At 49.3% G+C, this 19,139-nt stretch overlaps 1 pseudogene; it reads right to left on the bottom strand.

The window, feature by feature from the left end:
- The window catches only part of LOC147085189 (putative G protein-coupled receptor 139), a 46,339-nt pseudogene extending 36,274 nt beyond the window's left edge, over window positions 1–10,065 (bottom strand).
- Between the last annotated feature and the right edge of the window lie 9,074 nt (window positions 10,066–19,139).

The raw sequence follows: 19,139 nt of genomic DNA, 5'->3' as shown, positions 1-19,139 counted from the left end.
CTCGCTCCTAGTCTCTCTCTTTCACAGCAGAGTTACTCACCTTTCTCTCTCGCTACGAGTCTCTCTCTATCACAGCACAGAGTTACACACCTTTCTCTCTCGATCCTAGTCTCTCTCTATCACTGCACAGAGTTACACACCTTTCTCTCTCGCTCCTAGTCTCTCTCTATCACAGCACAGATTTACACACCTTTCTCTCTCACTCCTAGTCTCTCTCTATCACAGCACAGAGTTACACACTGTCTCTCTCGCTCCTAGTCTCTATCACAGCACAGAGTTACACACCTTTCTCTCTCGCTCCTAGTCTCTCTCGATCAGTGCGCAGAGTTACACACCTTTCTCTCTCGCTCCTAGTCTCTATCACTGCACAGAATTACACACCTTTCTCTCTCGCTCCTAGTCTCTCTCTTTCACAGCAGAGTTACACACCTTTCTCTCTCGCTCCTAGTCTCTCTCTATCACAGCACAGAGTTACACACCTTTCTCTCTCGCTCCGAGTCTCTCTCTATCACTGCACAGAGTTACACACCTTTCTCTCTCGCTCCTAGTCTCTCTCTATCACAGCACAGAGTTACAAACCATTCCCTCTCGCTCCTAGTCTCTCTCTATCACAGCACAGAGCTACACACCTTTCTCTCTCGCTCCTAGTCTCTCTCTATCACAGCACAGATTTACACACCTTTCTCTCTCGCTCCTAGTCTCTTTCTATCACAGCACAGAGTTACACACCGTTCTCTCTCGCTTCTATTCTCTCTCTATCACAGCACAATGTTAAACACCTTTCTCTCTCGCTCCTAGTCTCTCACTATCACAGCACAAAGTTAGACACCTTTCTCTCTCGCTCCCTCTGCTGGTGTCTCTCAATCACTGCACGGAGTTACACACCTTTGTCTCGCGCTCCCTCTGCTGGTGTTTCTCTATCACTGCACAGAGTTACACACCTTTCTCTCTCGCTCCATCTGCTGGTGTCTCTCTATCACTGCACAGAGTTACACAACTTTCTCCCTCGCTCCTAGTCTCTCTCTATCACAGCACAGAGTTACACACCTTTCTCTCTCGTTGCTAGTCTCTATCACTGCACAGAGTTACACACCTTTCTCTCTCGCTCTTAGTCTCTTTCTATCACTGCACAGAGTTACACACCTTTCTCTCTCGCTCCTAGTTTCTTTCTATCACAGCACAGAGTTACACTCATTTCTCTCTCGCTCCTGGTCTCTCTCTATCACAGCACAGAGTTACACACCTTTGTCTGACGCACTCGCTCCTAGTCCCTCACTAACACTGCACAGAGTTACACACCTTTCTCTCTCGCTCCAAGTCTCTCTCTATCACAGCACAGTTACACACCCTTCTCTCTCGCTCCTAGTCTCTATCACAGCACAGAGTTACATGCCTTTCTCTCTCACTCCTAGTCCCTCTCGATCACAGCACAGAGTTGCACACCTTTCTCTCTCGCTCCTAGTCTCTCTCTATCACAGCACAGTTACACACCTTTCTCTCTCGCTCCTAGTCTCTCTCGATCACTGCACTGAGTTACACACCTTTCTCTCTCGCTCCTGGTCTCTCTCTATCACTGCATAGAGTTAAACACCTTTCTCTCTCGCTCCTTGTCTCTCTCTATCACAGCACAGAGTTACACACCTTTCTCTCTCGCTCCTAGTCTCTCAATCACAGCAGTGAGTTACACACCTTTCTCTCTCGCTCCTTGTCTCTCTCGATCACTGCACAGAGTTACACACCTTTCTCTCTCGCTCCTGGTCTCTCTCTATCACTGCATAGAGTTAAACACCTTTCTCTCTCGCTCCTAGTCTCTCTCGATCACTGCACAGAGTTACACACCTTTCTCTCTCGCTCCTGGTCTCTCTCTATCACTGCATAGAGTTAAACACCTTTCTCTCTCGCTCCTAGTCTCTATCACTGCACAGAGTTACACACCTTTCTCTCTCGCTCCTTGTCTCTCTCTATCACAGCACAGAGTTACACACCTTTCTCTCTCGCTCCTAGTCTCTCTATCACAGCACAGAGTTACACACCTTTCTCTCTCCCTCCTAGTCTCTCTCGATCACTGCACAGAGTTATACACCTTTCTCTCTCGCTCCCGGTCTCTCTCTGTCACTGCATAGAGTTAAACACCTTTCTCTCTCGCTCCTAGTCTCGATCACTGCACAGAGTTACACACCTTTCTCTCTCGCTCCTAGTCTCTATCACAGCACAGAGATACAGACCTTTCTCTCTCGCTCCTAGCCTATATTACTGCACAGAGTTACACAACTTTCTCTCCCGCTCCTAGTCTGTCTCTATCACAGCACAGAGTTACACACCTTTCTCTCTCGCTCCTAGTCTGTCTCCATCACAGCACAGAGTTACACATCTTTCTCTCTCGCTCCTAGTCTCTCTCTCTCACAGCACACAGTTACACACCTTTCTCTCTCGCTCCTAGTCTCTCTCTATCACAGCACAGAGTTACACAACTTTCTCTCTCGCTCCTAGTCTCTCTCTATGACTGCACAGTTACACACCTTTCTCTCTCGCTCCTAGTCTCTATCACAGCACAGAGTCACACACATTTCTCTCTCGTTCCTAGTCTCTCTCTATCACAGCACAGAGTTACGCACCTTTATCTCTCTGTCACTGCAAAGAGTTACACACCTTTCTCTCTCGCTCCTAGTCTCTATCACTGCACAGAGTTACACACCTTTCTCTCTCGCTCCTAGTCTCTCTCTTTCACAGCAGAGTTACTCACCTTTCTCTCTCGCTACGAGTCTCTCTCTATCACAGCACAGAGTTACACACCTTTCTCTCTCGATCCTAGTCTCTCTCTATCACTGCACAGAGTTACACACCTTTCTCTCTCGCTCCTAGTCTCTCTCTATCACAGCACAGATTTACACACCTTTCTCTCTCACTCCTAGTCTCTCTCTATCACAGCACAGAGTTACACACTGTCTCTCTCGCTCCTAGTCTCTATCACAGCACAGAGTTACACACCTTTCTCTCTCGCTCCTAGTCTCTCTCGATCAGTGCGCAGAGTTACACACCTTTCTCTCTCGCTCCTAGTCTCTATCACTGCACAGAATTACACACCTTTCTCTCTCGCTCCTAGTCTCTCTCTTTCACAGCAGAGTTACACACCTTTCTCTCTCGCTCCTAGTCTCTCTCTATCACAGCACAGAGTTACACACCTTTCTCTCTCGCTCCGAGTCTCTCTCTATCACTGCACAGAGTTACACACCTTTCTCTCTCGCTCCTAGTCTCTCTCTATCACAGCACAGAGTTACAAACCATTCCCTCTCGCTCCTAGTCTCTCTCTATCACAGCACAGAGCTACACACCTTTCTCTCTCGCTCCTAGTCTCTCTCTATCACAGCACAGATTTACACACCTTTCTCTCTCGCTCCTAGTCTCTTTCTATCACAGCACAGAGTTACACACCGTTCTCTCTCGCTTCTATTCTCTCTCTATCACAGCACAATGTTAAACACCTTTCTCTCTCGCTCCTAGTCTCTCACTATCACAGCACAAAGTTAGACACCTTTCTCTCTCGCTCCCTCTGCTGGTGTCTCTCAATCACTGCACGGAGTTACACACCTTTGTCTCGCGCTCCCTCTGCTGGTGTTTCTCTATCACTGCACAGAGTTACACACCTTTCTCTCTCGCTCCATCTGCTGGTGTCTCTCTATCACTGCACAGTTACACAACTTTCTCCCTCGCTCCTAGTCTCTCTCTATCACAGCACAGAGTTACACACCTTTCTCTCTCGTTGCTAGTCTCTATCACTGCACAGAGTTACACACCTTTCTCTCTCGCTCTTAGTCTCTTTCTATCACTGCACAGAGTTACACACCTTTCTCTCTCGCTCCTAGTTTCTTTCTATCACAGCACAGAGTTACACTCATTTCTCTCTCGCTCCTGGTCTCTCTCTATCACAGCACAGAGTTACACACCTTTGTCTGACGCACTCGCTCCTAGTCCCTCACTAACACTGCACAGAGTTACACACCTTTCTCTCTCGCTCCAAGTCTCTCTCTATCACAGCACAGTTACACACCCTTCTCTCTCGCTCCTAGTCTCTATCACAGCACAGAGTTACATGCCTTTCTCTCTCACTCCTAGTCCCTCTCGATCACAGCACAGAGTTGCACACCTTTCTCTCTCGCTCCTAGTCTCTCTCTATCACAGCACAGAGATACAAAACTTTCTCTCTCGCTCCTAGTCTCTCTCTATTACAGCAGAGAGTTACAAACCTTTCTCTCTCGCTCCTAGTCTCTCTCTATCACAGCACAGAGATACACACCTTTCTCTCTCGCTCCTGGTCTCTCTCGATCACAGCACGGAGTTACACACCTTTGTCTGACGCACTCGCTCCTAGTCCCTCACTAACACTGCACAGAGTTACACACCTTTCTCTCTCGCTCCTAGTCTCTCTCTATCACAGCACAGTTACACACCTTTCTCTCTCGCTCCTAGTCTCTATCACAGCACAGAGTTACACACCTTTCTCTCTCGCTCCTGGTCTCTCTCTATCACTGCACAGAGTTACACACCTTTCTCTCTCACTCCTAGTCTCTCTCTATCACAGCACAGAGTTACACACCTCTCTCTCTCGCTCCTAGCCTCTCTCTATCACAGCACAGATTTACACACCTGTCTCTCTCGCTCCTAGTCTCTCTCTATCACAGCACAGAGTTACACACCTTTCTCTCTCACTCCTAGTCTCTCTCTATCACAGCACAGAGTTACACACCTTTCTCTCTCGCTCCTAGTCTCTCTCTGTCACAGCACAGAGTTACACACCTGTCTCTCTCGCTCCTAGTCTCTCTCTATCACAGCAGAATGGTGCACACCTTTCTCTTGCTCCTAGTCTCTCTCAATCAATGCACAGAGTTACACACATTTCTCTCTCGCTCCTAGTCTCTCTCTATCACAACACAGAGTTACACACCTTTCAATCTCGCTCCTTGTCTCTCTCTGTCACAGCACAGAGATACACCCCTTTCTCTCTCGCTCCAAGTCTCTCTCTATCACAGCACAGAGTTACACACCTTTCACTCTCGCTCCTAGTCTCTCTATCACAGCACAGAATTACACACCTTTCTCTCCCGCTCCTAGTCTCTCTCTATCACAGCACAGTTACACATCTTTCTCTCGCTCCTGGTTTCTCTCTATCACAGCACAGAGTTACACACCTTTATCTCTCTATCACTGCAAGAGTTACACACCTTTCTCTCTCGATCCTAGTCTCTCCCTATCACAGCACAGAGTTACACACCTTCCTCTCTCGCTCCTAGTCTCTCTCTATCACTGCACAGAGTTACACACCTTTCTCTCCCGCTCCTTGTCTCTCTCTATCACAGCACAGAGTTACACACCTTTCTCTCTCGCTCCTAGTCTATCTATCACAGCACAGAGTTACACATCTTTCTCTCTCGCTCCTAGTCTCTCTCTATCACAGCACAGAGTTACACACCTTTCTCTCTCCCTTCTAGTCTCTCTCTATCACAGCACAGAGTTACACACCTTTATCTCTCTGTCACTGCAAAGAGTTACACACCTTTCTCTCTCGATCCTAGTCTCTATCACTGCACAAGGTTACACAACCTTCTCTCTCGCTCCTAGTCTCTCTCTATCACAGCACAGAGTTACACACCTTTCTCTCTCGCTCCTAGTCTCTCTCGATCAGTACGCAGAGTTACACACCTTTCTCTCTCGCTCCTTGTCTCTCTCTATCACTGCACAGAGTTACACACCTTTCTCTCTCGCTCCTAGCCTCTATCACAGCAGAGAGATACACACCTTTCTCTCTCGCTCCTAGTCTCTATCACTGCACAGAGTTACACACCTTTCTCTCTCGCTCCTCGTCTCTCTCTTTCACAGCAGAGTTACACACCTTTCTCTCTCGCTCCTAGTCTCTCTCTATCACTGCACAGATTTACACACCTTTCTCTCTCGCTCCTAGTCTCTCTCTATCACAGCACAGATTTACACACCTTTCTCTCTCACTCCTAGTCTCTCTCTATCACAGCACAGAGTTACACACTGTCTCTCTCGCTCCTAGTCTCTATCACTGCACAGAGTTACACACCTTTCCCTCTCGCTCCTAGTCTCTCTCTATCACAGCACAGTGTTACACACCTTTCTCTCTCGCTGCTAGTCTCTCTCTATCACAGCACAGAGTTACACACCTTTCTTTCTCGCTCCTAGTCTCTCTCTATCACAGCACAGAGAGATTAGCGTGTAAGATTAAGGCACATGGGATTGGGGGTAATGTATTGAGTTGAATAGAGAACTGGTTGGCAGACAGATAGCAAAGAGTTGGAATAAATGGGTCCATTTCCGAGTGGCAGGCAGTGACTAGTGGGGTACCGCAGGGGTTCATCCTTGGACCCCAGCTATTCACAATACATATTGATGATCTAGACAAGGGAACTAGATGTAATATCTCCAAATTTGCAGATGACACAAAGCTGGGTGGGCTTGTGTGCTTTGAGAAGGATGTTGAGAAACTCCAGGATGATTTGGACATGTTGGGTGATTGGGCAGAAACATGGCAAATGCAATATAACGTGGATAAATGTGAGGTTGTCCACTTTGGTGGTAAAAACAGGAAGGCAGATTATTATCTAAATGGCAATAGATTGGGAGAAGGGGAAGTGCAACGAGACCTGGGTGTCCTTGTGCACCAGTCGCTGAAGGTAAGCATGCAGGTGCAGCAGGCGGTTAAGAAGGCAAATGGTATGTTGGCCTTCGTAGCGAGAGGGACAAGGATGTCTTGCTGCAGTTGTACAGGGACTTGGTGAGACCACATCTTGAGTATTGTGTGCAGTTTTGTTTGCCTTATCTGAGGAAGGATGTTCTTGCCATGGAAGGAGTTCAGCGAAGATTCACCAGTTTGATACCTGGGATGGCAGGAATGACGTATGAGGAGAGATTGGGTCGATTGGACATGTTTAGAAGAATGAGAGGTGATCTCATTGAAACTTATAAAATTCTGACAGGAATGGACAGACTAGATGCAGGAAGGATGTTCCGATAGTCGGGGAGTCCAGAACCAGGGGACACAGTCTAAGGATAAAGGGTAGGACATTTAGGACAGAAATGAGGAGGAATTTCTTCACCCAGAGAGTGGTGAACCTCTACCATAGAAGGGGGTGGAGGCCAGTTCATTAAATATATTCAAGAAGGTGTAGGATATATTTCTTAAGTCTAAAGGGATCAAAGAGTATGGGGAGAAAGCAGGGACCGGGTACTGAATTTGGATGATCAGCCTTCATCGCATTGAATGGTGGAGCAGACTCGATGGACCGAATGGCCTACTCCTGCTCCTATCTTCAATGTTTCAAGTCCCCGATCACCAACCCCATGGGAGGGCAGCATGGGTGAGAGCGGCTCACTACAATATCAACCCCAGTGAGCCCAGTGTAGACAGTGTGTGAGTGAGTTTGTGAATGACCCCGATCACGAGCCCCGTGGAGGCCTGAGGGCGTGTGGCTAACCAGAATATCAGGACCAGGGAGCCCAGTGTAGACAGTGCGTGAGTGAGTGTATGAATGTCCCAGATCACTGGCCCCACGGCCCGGGGGAGAGCGGCTCACCACAATATCAGACCCATGGAGCCCAGTGTAGACATTGTGTGAGTGAGTGTGTGAATGTCCCCGATCACTGGCCCCACGGCCCGGGGGAGAGAGGCTCACCACAATATCAGACCCATGGAGCCCAGTGTAGACAGTGCGTGAGTGAGTGTATGAATGTCCCAGATCACTGGCCCCGAGGCCTGGGGGAGATCGGCTCACAATAAGATCTGACCCAGGGAGCCCAATGTGGACAGTGTCTGAGTGAGTGTGTGAATGTCCGCGATCACTGGTCCCACAGCCTGGGGGAGAGCCGATCGCCACAATATCAGACCCAGGGAGCCCAGTGTAGACAGTGTGTGAGTGAGTGGGTGAATGTCCCCGACCGCTGGCCCCGCAGCCTGGGGGAGACCGGCTCACCACAATATCAGACCTAGGGAGCCCAGTGTAGACAGTGTGTGAGTGAGTGTGTGAATGTCCCCATCACTGGCTCCACGGCCCGGGGTAGAGAGGCTCACCACAATATCTGACCCAGGGAGCCCAGTGTATACAGTGTGTGAGTGAGTGTGTGAATGTCCCCGATCACTGGCCCCACGGCCCGGGGGAGAGCGGCTCACCACAATATCAGACCCAGGGAGCTCCGTGTAGACAGTGTGTGAGTGAGTGTGCGAATGTCCCCGATCACCGGCCCCATGGCCCGGGGGAGAGAGGCTCACCACAATATCAGACCTAGGGAGCCCACTGTAGACAGTGTGTGAGTGAGTGTGTGACTCTCCCCGATCACTGGCCCCACGGCCTGGGGGAGAGAGGCTCACCACAATATCAGACCTAGGGAGCCCAGTGTAGACAGTGTGTGAGTGAGTGTGCGAATGTCCCCGATCACCGGCCCCATGGCCCGGGGGAGAGAGGCTCACCACAATATCAGACCTAGGGAGCCCTGTGTAGACAGTGTGTGAGTGAGTGTGTGAATGTCTCCGATCACTGGCCCCACGGCCCGGGGGAGAGCGGCTCACCACAATATCAGACCCAGGGAGCCCAGTGTAGACATTGTGTGAGTGAGTGTGTGAATGTCTCCGATCACTGGCCCCACGGCCTGTGGAAGAGCGGCTCACCACAATATCAGGCCCAGGGAGCCCAGTGTAGACATTGTGTGAGTGAGTGTGTGAATGTCTCCGATCACTGGCCCCACGGCCTGTGGAAGAGCGGCTCACCACAATATCAGGCCCAGGGAGCCCAGTGTAGACATTGTGTGAGTGAGTGTGTGAATGTCTCCGATCACCGGCCCCACGGCCTGGGGGAGAGCGGCTCACCACAATATCAGGCCCATGGAGCTCCGTGTAGACAGTGTGTGAGTGAGTGTGTGAATGTCTCCGATCACCGGCCCCATGGGACGGTGGCCTGCGTGAGCGTGGCTCACCACAATATCATCCCCAGGGAGCCCAGTGTAGGCAGGTTGTGTGTGAGCATGTGAATATCCCCAATTACCGGCCCCGTGGCGGCCCGGGAGCGAGTGGCTCACCAGAATATCAGACCCAGGGAGCTCTCAGGCTGCAAAGTCTCCGCTTCTTCTCATCCTTTAATGAATTTTACAAACCGAGTAAAGGGATATTTCCCCACATTCTTCAACTGCTCTCTGAACTTAGTCTGGGTCGCGGCATAAATCCCAGTGTTTGTGCAGCAACTCAGCAGCTGCAGCCCGAATCCCACTTCCCTTACATAATATGGTAGATATACGGAGCCATACCGCAAATACCTCATCCGGTACCATATAAAATAAACCATAAACACTGCCCATAAAAGGATGAAATTGCCCGAGATAACAAATAGTAAAATGATCGATTTCCTGCGGCTCTGGGTCTCTGGGACTCTCCCCACGGCTGGGACCCCGGAGTCTCCTGCGGGCTCTGCTGGCCACTAAAATGTGTCTGACCGTGACAGCATTGAGTAGCAGAATTAGAACAAATGGGACCCCCGGGGTGAGAACATAATGAAGGAACTCGATTACTGCCCAGATCCGAGATTGCAAAACACCCAGTGTTACAGCACAAAACCAGGGGAGATTCGCAAGGTAATATTGATCTGTGAACATAAAATACCAGAAAATGTTCTTTAAAGCGCTCAGCACAGTCACTGTTCCCAGAACCACAGTCGCCGTTTTCTCGGTGCAATATTTAGTTTTCAGCTTCTGCCAACAAATGGCCACAAATCGATCGAAGGTGAAAGTGATGGTGAACCAGACAGAACAGTCTGTGGCTGCATAAAGCAGAACGGCGTGGATATTACACACGGGGATGGACCGCACGAAATCAAAGTGTACCCAATAAACAATCGGAATGTGCCTCAATATCAGGTCCAATATAATGACCAGTAGATCCGCTGCTGCCATGGCCACCAAGTAGCGAGTGACACATTTGGAGAGACCGCACTTTCCCCGAGACAGGATCAAAATCGTCACTAGGTTCACTGTGAGCAAGGGAAATAACAGGGAAATTATACATCAGGCTGGGGAAAAAATTGCAATTTGATGGAATTCGGGGTGAAATATGCAATTCATTGGCGAAATTCAATGATATATTCTAATTCTTTTACATGTGGAGCTGAGTACAGGGTTCATTGTAAGAATAATCGGAATACATTGTGGAATCAATAAATGAAATGGGAATAAATATATCATTAAATTAAAAGATGTTTGATCAATGAGTGATTAAATGATCGATCTATATTTAGACAAGCAGACAAAAGCACCGTCCGAGGTATCAGGGACACAACGGAACAGAACCTCTCAGGATGCCTTCGTGCCCCGGGATCAGTCAGCATTTGGACCGGGGAAATTAACTTCTGTGCCCCTGTGTTAGGGAGGGGGGAAATCCCGCTTGTACTCCTGCTCCTGGTTAGAATATCCATTATATCTAGAACTGAAAATGAATGCAACAGCAAAACCCAGAAACTGCAACGATGGCAATAATTACAGTCAATTATATTTAAAATGTACGGGTGTAATAGGACAATGCTAAAATAATAAATACAAGTGCACTGCAGTTATAAAGATAACTGGGCTTTCAGAAGTGTTTTGAAAATTGAGTTTTCTTTATTGTTGAAACACATAAATTGTACATAATTGAAATGAATATTGGCCAAGTAACATTGCAAATAATGGACGCTGAATTAAAGTAAATAGCTATCCATCACCAGGTAATGTCCCACTAAATGCATTTATCAGCATCAGAATTAGATGACTGATCCCACAGGCAAAGTGCCGCCAAAAGCTTTTGTAAATTACCTGAACACAAATGGAAGAGATTTATCCTTGTACTTTTTCAACTGTTGGTTTCCAACTTGTGCAGAAAATATTAGACAAAAAGATATCAAAGGATTTTGTATCCTCAGTACTTCAGTCACAATCAGCTGGGATTAATTATCCTGAAGTACAGCAGGGGGCTGGGTCTCACTGAGAGATCCACTGAACTGTGACAGACGGGTACGGGATACAATTGTAAAGTCAGAACCAAGATTGGAAATAAATGTATTGAATCTGTCTGAATGAGCATTTTGTGAGAATGTAAATTAGCCTTGTATTCCTACTTCAACCACCAGCAGCAGCGCCACTAATGCAGAACTGCAGATGGTGGGAAAGTGGCTGGAACTGAATGATTAGCGGATATTTCAGGCATTTAATGATGTGTTTATGATCTGCCAGGATTTGTTCCTGTGATTCTGTAAGTAACCATAACGAGCATTAGGTGAAAACAAAAGCAAAATACTGTGGATACTGGAAATCTGAAATGAGAACAGTAAATGTCGGAAATATTCAGCGGGTCAGGTATCGTCTGTGGAGAGAAAAAGAGAGTTAACGTTTCAGGTCGATGAACATTCGCCATTCGGTGAAGTGTCTCCTAAACCAAGACAACATTCTTCTGATCTGTTACAAATGTTCAGGGTAGATACTAGACTGAATATCGTTAAATAAAGAGTCACGGACAATAAATTTGCTTGAGTTGAATATAAAAGATTAGAATCTTGGTAACACGATATCACCTTTAGAATCAATAGCTGACCGAAGCGGGGATGGGATGGCGAATGACAAAGAGAGAAATACAGTTAAACATGATCTACAGAATTAATAGCTGGATAATGAGCAAATGCGCAATATCTCACCCGCCCATAAACAAAAACCATAAGAATTAAGAGCATAGAAGGCCACACGGCCCTTCGAGCTTGCTCGGCCAATCAATAAGATCATGGCTAATCTTCGGCATGAAATCTAAATGTCACCCCACCCCCTCCACATCACCATATCCCATGATTCCTGTAGAATCCAAAAATACGGATGATAGAACAGGGAGAACGGAGTTTCTCTCCCTGGATTGATCTAAATCTATGAATAAAAGGCGAGAAAGTGACCGAAAAAGGAAAATATAAAACATGGAATCATAGAATGGTTACAGCACAGAAAGAAGCCATCATCCCATAGATCCCGTGCTGTCGAATGCCTTTTGGAAGTCCATGTACACAACATCACTCGCATTACCCTCATCAACCCTCTCTGTTACCGCCTCAAAAAAATCCATCAATCTAGTTGTCAGGGTCCCAGCTACACTTTCCTCTGCTGGCCACCAGAGGGCGGTTTAGGATGCCTCAGTACACTGCTGCCATGTCTCTGGAGCTCTCTCCTCACCTGTGTCTCATTAGAGTAATTGTCTCATTAAAGTAATCAGGCCTGTTTTTTAAGCTGACTATTTCAAGCCGCTGTCACTCAGTCTTGAGTTCTCATGCCTGCAAGTCACAGGTTAGTTTATCATCCTTGCCCTGCGTTTGGTATACTCGCTTTTGTTTCTTTGCATTGTTACTTTGATCTTTTGTTTGAAGAATTCTCTGTATGTCCTATATTTGAAGAGCCTTCTAGTAAAGCATCTTTTGAGTTTTACTCCATCTCAAGTCTCTGGCTGTCTGTCTGCATTTGGGTCCACTACCGCACCCGTAACAGCAAGACTGAGTCATCAACATGGACCCAGCAGAAACCAGCAAACCAAGGGAGGACATTAATCAACTGCACTCTGCCCTGATGAGCCAGGGAGCCACGGTCGGGAGGCACGACCAACTGCTGCAGGAGATTCGTGACAGCCTGCATTCCCTAACCGAGGCTGTCAGGCACGGCCAGCAGTCGGGTTCCGCACAACCATCAGCATCTAATCCTCGACAAGACAAGGATCCAGACCTTCCAGCTCCCGAACGATACAACAGTCACCCGGGCAAGTGTCGCGTCTTCCTCACACAGTGTTCACTGCCATTCGAGCTCCAGCCTTCCAGATTCCCCTCCGATCATTCTAGGGTCGCGTACATCATCTCCCTGCTCACTGGGAGAGCCCTCGCTTGGGCCACGGTCATGTGGGAGCGACAAACCCCTGCCTGCTCCAACTGTCGGATGTTCACCAAGGAGATGAGGCGAGTCTTCAACCATCCAGTTAGCGGCGAGAGGCGGCCAATAGACTGCTCCATCTCCATCAGGGGAATCATTGTTTATCGGACTACGCCATAGAATTCCGTACTCTCGCCACTGAAAGTCTTTGGAATATGGAGGCACTCATCGCCACTTTTTTTCACGGACTTTCGGAGGAGGTCAAAGATGAATTGGCCTCTCACAGATCTATCAACAATTTCGAGGCTCTTATCGATGTGGCCATTCGGATTGACAATCGACTCCGCGGGCAGCGAAGAGAACGCCGCCGTCCGTTTCTCTCACCCCCAGACCCAAATGCAGCACCCCCGAGCCCAACGCCACCTACCGCCGTGGAGGAGCCCATGCAGCTGGGCAGAACTCGACTCTCCCAATCTGAACGGGAGCGACGAATGCGCGAGAGTCGCTGCCTTTACTGTGGGGAATTCGGGCACTTCCGCGATTCCTGTCCCAAGTTGGCGGGAAAAGCCAGGACTTGTCCAGCAGTGGGAGAACTGTGATGAGTCAAAACACCACTCCCGAATCTGCTTCTTCCGGTCTCCGTCTCTACTCTTTCCTCTCCTGGGGTAATCAGCAACACACCCTCCGTGCTTTCTTGGATTCCAGAGCGGTAGGGAATTTCATGGAACTCAACTTCGCTAGACAGCTCAAGATCCCGACGGTCGACCTCGACCATCCTCTTACAATTACTGCCCTTGATGGTAGACCCCTTGGCTCTGGTAACGTCCACCGAATTACTGACCCCCTGTGGCTATTTGTGGAGAAGCACCACCAAGAGACAATCCAGCTCCACCTCATTCATTCTCCCGAGTTTCCTCTGGTCCTGGGCTTTCCCAGGTTGTCTCTCCATAATCCACATATCAACTGGTTTACCGGGGTGCTCATGGAATGGGGTCCTACCTGCCATGCCACCTGCCTGTTCTCAATGCCACTTCTTGATTCTCCCGAGCTTTCAGTTTCCCCGATCCTTCTCGAGTCCCAGCTGCCTTTACTGACCTTATAGAGGTCTTCAGTACGAGACAGGCCATCTCCCTTCCTCCTCACCGCCCGTATGACTGTGCCATCGACTTGCTACCCGGCACTTGTCCTCCTCCGGGTCGCCTCTTTTCTCTCTCCGCTCCTGAGACCGCTGCCATGGAGGAGTATATCCGTGACGCCCTCGCCACTGGTGCTATCCATCCTTCCACCTCTCCTGCCGGGGCAGGCTTCTTCTTTGCAGTAAAAAAGGATGGGGGTCTCCACTCATACGTTGATTACCGCGGCTTCAACCGGGTCACTGTGAAGAACCGCTATCCCCTTCCTCTTATGTCCACGGTGTTCGAGCTCATGCAGTGGGCCAAACCTTTACCAAGCTGGATCTTCGCAATGCCTACAATCTGGTCCGCATAAGGGAGGGAGACGAGTGGAAACAGCTTTCAACACCCCTACTGGCCATTATGAGTACTTAGTAATGCCATTCGGTCTGGCCAATGCACCCGCGGTCTTTCAAGCCCTGATTAACGACGTTCTCCGTGATCTGCTTAACCGGTTCGTCTTTGTCTACCTCGACGACATTCTCATCTTTTCGAGCTCCCCCCAAGAACATGTTCAGCATGTCTGAGAGGTACTGCACCGGCTTCTTAAAAACCACCTTTATGTCAAGCTCGAAAAATGTGAGTTCCATGTCCCCACTGTCTCCTTCCTGGGCTTCGCCATCACCAATGGCAGCATCCAGATGGACCCAGACAAGACCCAGGCCGTCCGTGAGTGGCCAACACCCACTTCAGTCAAACAGGTCCAACGCTTCCTCGGCTTCGCCAACTTCTACAGAAGGTTCATCAGAAACTTCAGCTCCATAGCGGCACCCCTCTCGGCTTTAACCAAGACAACATCCACCCTTTTTCACTGGTCACCCGTGGAGGAGAAAGCATTCAAAGAACTCCACCGGCGCTTCACGACGGCTCCCGTTCTGGCCCTCCCCGATGCATCTCTTCCCTTCAGGGTCGAGGTGGATGCCTCTGTAATTGGAGTGGGGGCCATCCTGTCCCTACGTTCTGTCACAGACCAGAAACTCCACCCGTGTGCCTTCTTCTCCAGGCGGCTCTTGCCTGCAGAGCACAACTATGACATCGGGACCAGAGAACTGCTTGCTGTCAAGTTGGCGTTGGAGGAATGGAGGCACTGGCTAGAGCGGGCCAAACACCCATTCGTGGTCTGGACCGACCACAAGAACCTCGCCTACTTCCAGGACGCCAAACGCCTCAATTCTCGCCAGGCCCGGTGGGTGCTCTTCTTCACTCGGATCAACTTCATCCTCTCTTACCGCCCCGGGTCCAAAAACCTGAAAGCTGACACGCTATCCCGGCAATTCGACCCCCCGGATATAAGTGAAACACTGACACCCATCCTTCCGAGCTCCAGGATTTTGGCTCCGGTTCGCTGGGGCATCGACACAACCATTCGAGAGGCACAACGGCGGGAGGCCGATCCAGGCGGCGGACCCCCGAATCGACTGTTTGTTCCCACAACAGTCCAATCCCAAGTCCTGCAGTGGGGACATTCGTCCCGGCTGACTGGGCATCCAGGGGTCGCCCGGACGCTCCAGTTTATCCACAGTAGATTCTGGTGGCCGTCGATCAAGAGGGATGTCCGGTCATTTGTCTTAGCTTGCAGCACCTGTGCCCAGCAGAAGAACCCCAGGACACGACCACATGGCCTCCTTCACCCACTCCCCATTCCAAACCATCCTTGGTCCCACCTTTCCCTGGACTTTGTCACCAATCTGCCACCGTCCCAGGGTAACATTGCCATCCTAGTTGTTGTCGACCGGTTCTCCAAAGCCTGCCAGTTCATCCCCCCTGCCCAGGCTCCCTTCCGCCCGAGAAACTGCAGAGCTCATGGTGCAGCATGTCTTCCGCCTACACGGCCACCCCCTAGACATAGTGTCAGACCATTGTCCCCAGTTCACCTCCCGGTTCTGGAAGGCTTCCTGTCGTCTCCTGGGTGCGGCGGTCAGCCTCTCCTTGGGTTATCATCCCCAGTCCAATGGGCAGACCGAGAGGATGAATCAGGACCTGGAGATGACTCTGCGCTGCCTTGCCTCCTCCAACCCCTCTACTTGGAGCAAACACTTCATTTGGGTGGAATATGCTCACAACACACTACAGAACTCCTCCATTGGGATGTCACCGTTCGAGTGTCAGTTCAGTTACCGACCTCTGTTGTTCCCCAAGCAGGAACCTGAGGTGGGGGTACCGTCGGCAGAGTCGTTCGTCCGGTGCTGCCAGTGGACCTGGAGAAAGGACCGTCCTGCGCTGCAACTGGCATCAAGTCGACAGAGGATGCAGGCCAACCGATGATGCAATCCTGCCCCTTTGCTCCGGCCTGGGCCAATGGTTTGGCTCTCCACCCGGGACCTTACCCTGCGGGTCGAGTCCCGCAAACTGGCTCCTCGCTTCGTCAGTCCATTCAAGATACTCCGGAAGATAAACCCAGTTACCTACCGTCTCCTGTTGCCTCGATCCATGAGGATCCATCCATCCTTCCATGTCTCCTGTCTCAAACCTGTGCAGACCAGTCCCCTATCCCCAGCCACCAGACCACCTCCAGCCCCTCGACTAGTAAGGGGCCAGCCCGCCTACACTGTCAGCCGTCCCCTTCGCTCCCGCCTGGTCTGCGGAGTCTCCAGTATTTGGTGGACTAGGAGGGTTACAGTCCAGAGGAGCGCTCCTGGGTTCCGGCTCGTGACATCCTGGATCCTGGGCTTATCTGGGAGTTCCACCGGCGCCAGCCAGAGGCTACTGCGGTACATCAGGTGCCGTCCCTAGGGGGGGGGGTTCTGTCAGGGTCCCAGCTACACGTTCCTCTGCTGGACGCCAGAGGGCTGTTAGGATGCCTCAGTACACTGCTGCCATGTCTCTGTACCTCTCTCCTCACCTGTGTCTCATTAGAGTAATTTACTCATCAGAGTAATCAGGCCTGTTATTTAAGCTGACTATTTCCAGCCCCAGTCACACAGTCTTGAGTTCTCATGCCTGCAAGTCACAGGTTAGTTCATAGTCCTTGCTCTGCGTTTGGTATACTCGCTTTTGTTTCTTTGAATTGTTACTTTGATCTTTTGTTTGAAGAATTCTTTGTATGTCCTGCATTTGAAGAGCCGTCTAGTAAAGCATCTTTTGAGTTTTACTCCATCTCAAATCTCTGGCTGTCTGTCTGCATTTGGGTCCACTACCGCACCCAAAACACTAGTTAAGCACGATTTGCCTTTGACAGATCCATGCATGCTTTCCTTAATTAATCTAAACTTAACCAAGTGACTGCTAATTTTATCCTTGATCATCGTTTCTAAAAGCAACCCCGCCACCAAAGTTGCTGGATTTATCCTTGCGCCCGTTTTTGAACTAGGGTGTAACATTTGCAGTTCTCCAGTTCTCTAGCACCACACCGTATCTAAGGAGAGCTGGAAGATTATGGCCAGTACCTCCGCAATTTATACCCTTACCTCCCTCAGCATCCTAGGATGCATCCCATCCGCTCCTAGTGACTGATCTACTTTCAGTACAGCAGGACTTTATGTTCCTCGCGTTTATCAATTTTTAGCCCATCCAATATCTAAACTACCTCCTCTTTCACTATATGGCTTTGGCAGCAGCTTCTTCCTTGTTGAAGACAGATGCAAAGTATTAATGTAATATCTCAGCCAGGCCCTCTGCTTCCACTCCTAGTTCTCCTGTTTGGTCCCTTTTCGGCCCCACCCCTCCTTTTCCTACCCATTTACTATTTATATGCATATAGAAGACTTTTAGATTCCATTTTCTGTTAGCTGCCAATCCATCCTCAAACTCTCTCTTTGCCACTCTTATTTCCTTTTTGACTTCATCTCTGAACTTTCTATGTTCAGCCTGTTTCTCACTTGTATTCTCAACCAGACATCTGTCATACTCCCCCTTTGTCTGTGTCATCTTACTCACTATCTTTTTCGTCATCCGGGGTGCTCCGGCTTTGTTTGCCCTACCTTTCCCCCTCGTGGGAATGTACCTCGATTGCACCCGAATCATCACTTCTATAAAGGCAGCCCATTGTTCAATTACAGTTTTTCCTGTTAATCTTTGTTTCCAATTTACCAGCTCCGTTCTCAACCCACTGAAACTGGCACTCCTCCATTTAAGTATTTTTTACTATAGATTGTTCCCTGTCCTTTTCCATAGCTAATCTAAAGCTAATGATGCTCTGATCGCTGTTCCCTAAATGTTCCCTTACTGAAACTTGCTCCACCTGACACACCTCATTCCCCAGAACCAGATCCAGCAATGCGTCCTTCCTCTTTGGACCAGAAATGCACCAATCTCGAAAATCCTCTTGAACTCACTTCAGAAAGTCTTCCCCTTGTCTGCCCTTTATACTTTTACTAACCCAGTCTATATTAGGTTAATTGAAGTCCCGCATTATTACTACTATACATTTCTTCCACCTCCCTGTAATTTCCCTGCACATTTTCTCCTTTGTATTCTTCCCACTAGTTGGTGGCCTACAGAATAAACTAGTCGTGTAATGGCACCTCTATTGTTTCTTAACTCTAACCAAATAGATTCTGTCCTTGACCCTCCTAGACATCCTCACTCTCTAGCTCTGTAATTTGCTCCTTAATCAGTACTGCTACCCAATCTTCTTTCTTTCCTGCACTATCTTTCTCGAACATCCTATATCCAGGAATATTTAGTACCCAATCCTGCCCTTTTTAGAGCCAGGTCTCTGTTATCGCCATGACATCATTTTCCTAGGGGAACGAGTGACCAACAGGCAGAGTAATAGGTGCAGGCAGTTAGTGCAGTGGACCCTGTGGCCATCCCCCTCTCCAACAGGTACACCACTTTGAGTACTGTAGGGGGGGATTGCTTATCAGAGGAAGGCAAGAGCAGCCAACTTCCTAGCACCAGGGGTGGCTCTGCTGCACAGCACGGGAGGAAAAAGGGGTAGAGCTATCGTAATAGGGGATTCTATTGCAAGGGGAATAGATAGGCATTTCTGCGGCTGCAAACGAGATTCCAGGATGGTGTGTTGCCTCCCTGGTGCAAGGGTCAAGGATGTCTCCGAACGGCTGCAGAACATCTTGGAAGGGGAGGGTGAACAGCCAGTTG

The sequence above is a fragment of the Somniosus microcephalus genome, unplaced genomic scaffold (genome assembly GCF_052327205.1).
Source record: "Somniosus microcephalus isolate GS21.2 unplaced genomic scaffold, FLI_Smic_1.0 unresolved_chr9, whole genome shotgun sequence".
NCBI classification, from domain to species: Eukaryota; Metazoa; Chordata; class Chondrichthyes; order Squaliformes; family Somniosidae; genus Somniosus; species Somniosus microcephalus.
This window is presented reverse-complemented; position numbering and strand designations above follow the sequence as displayed.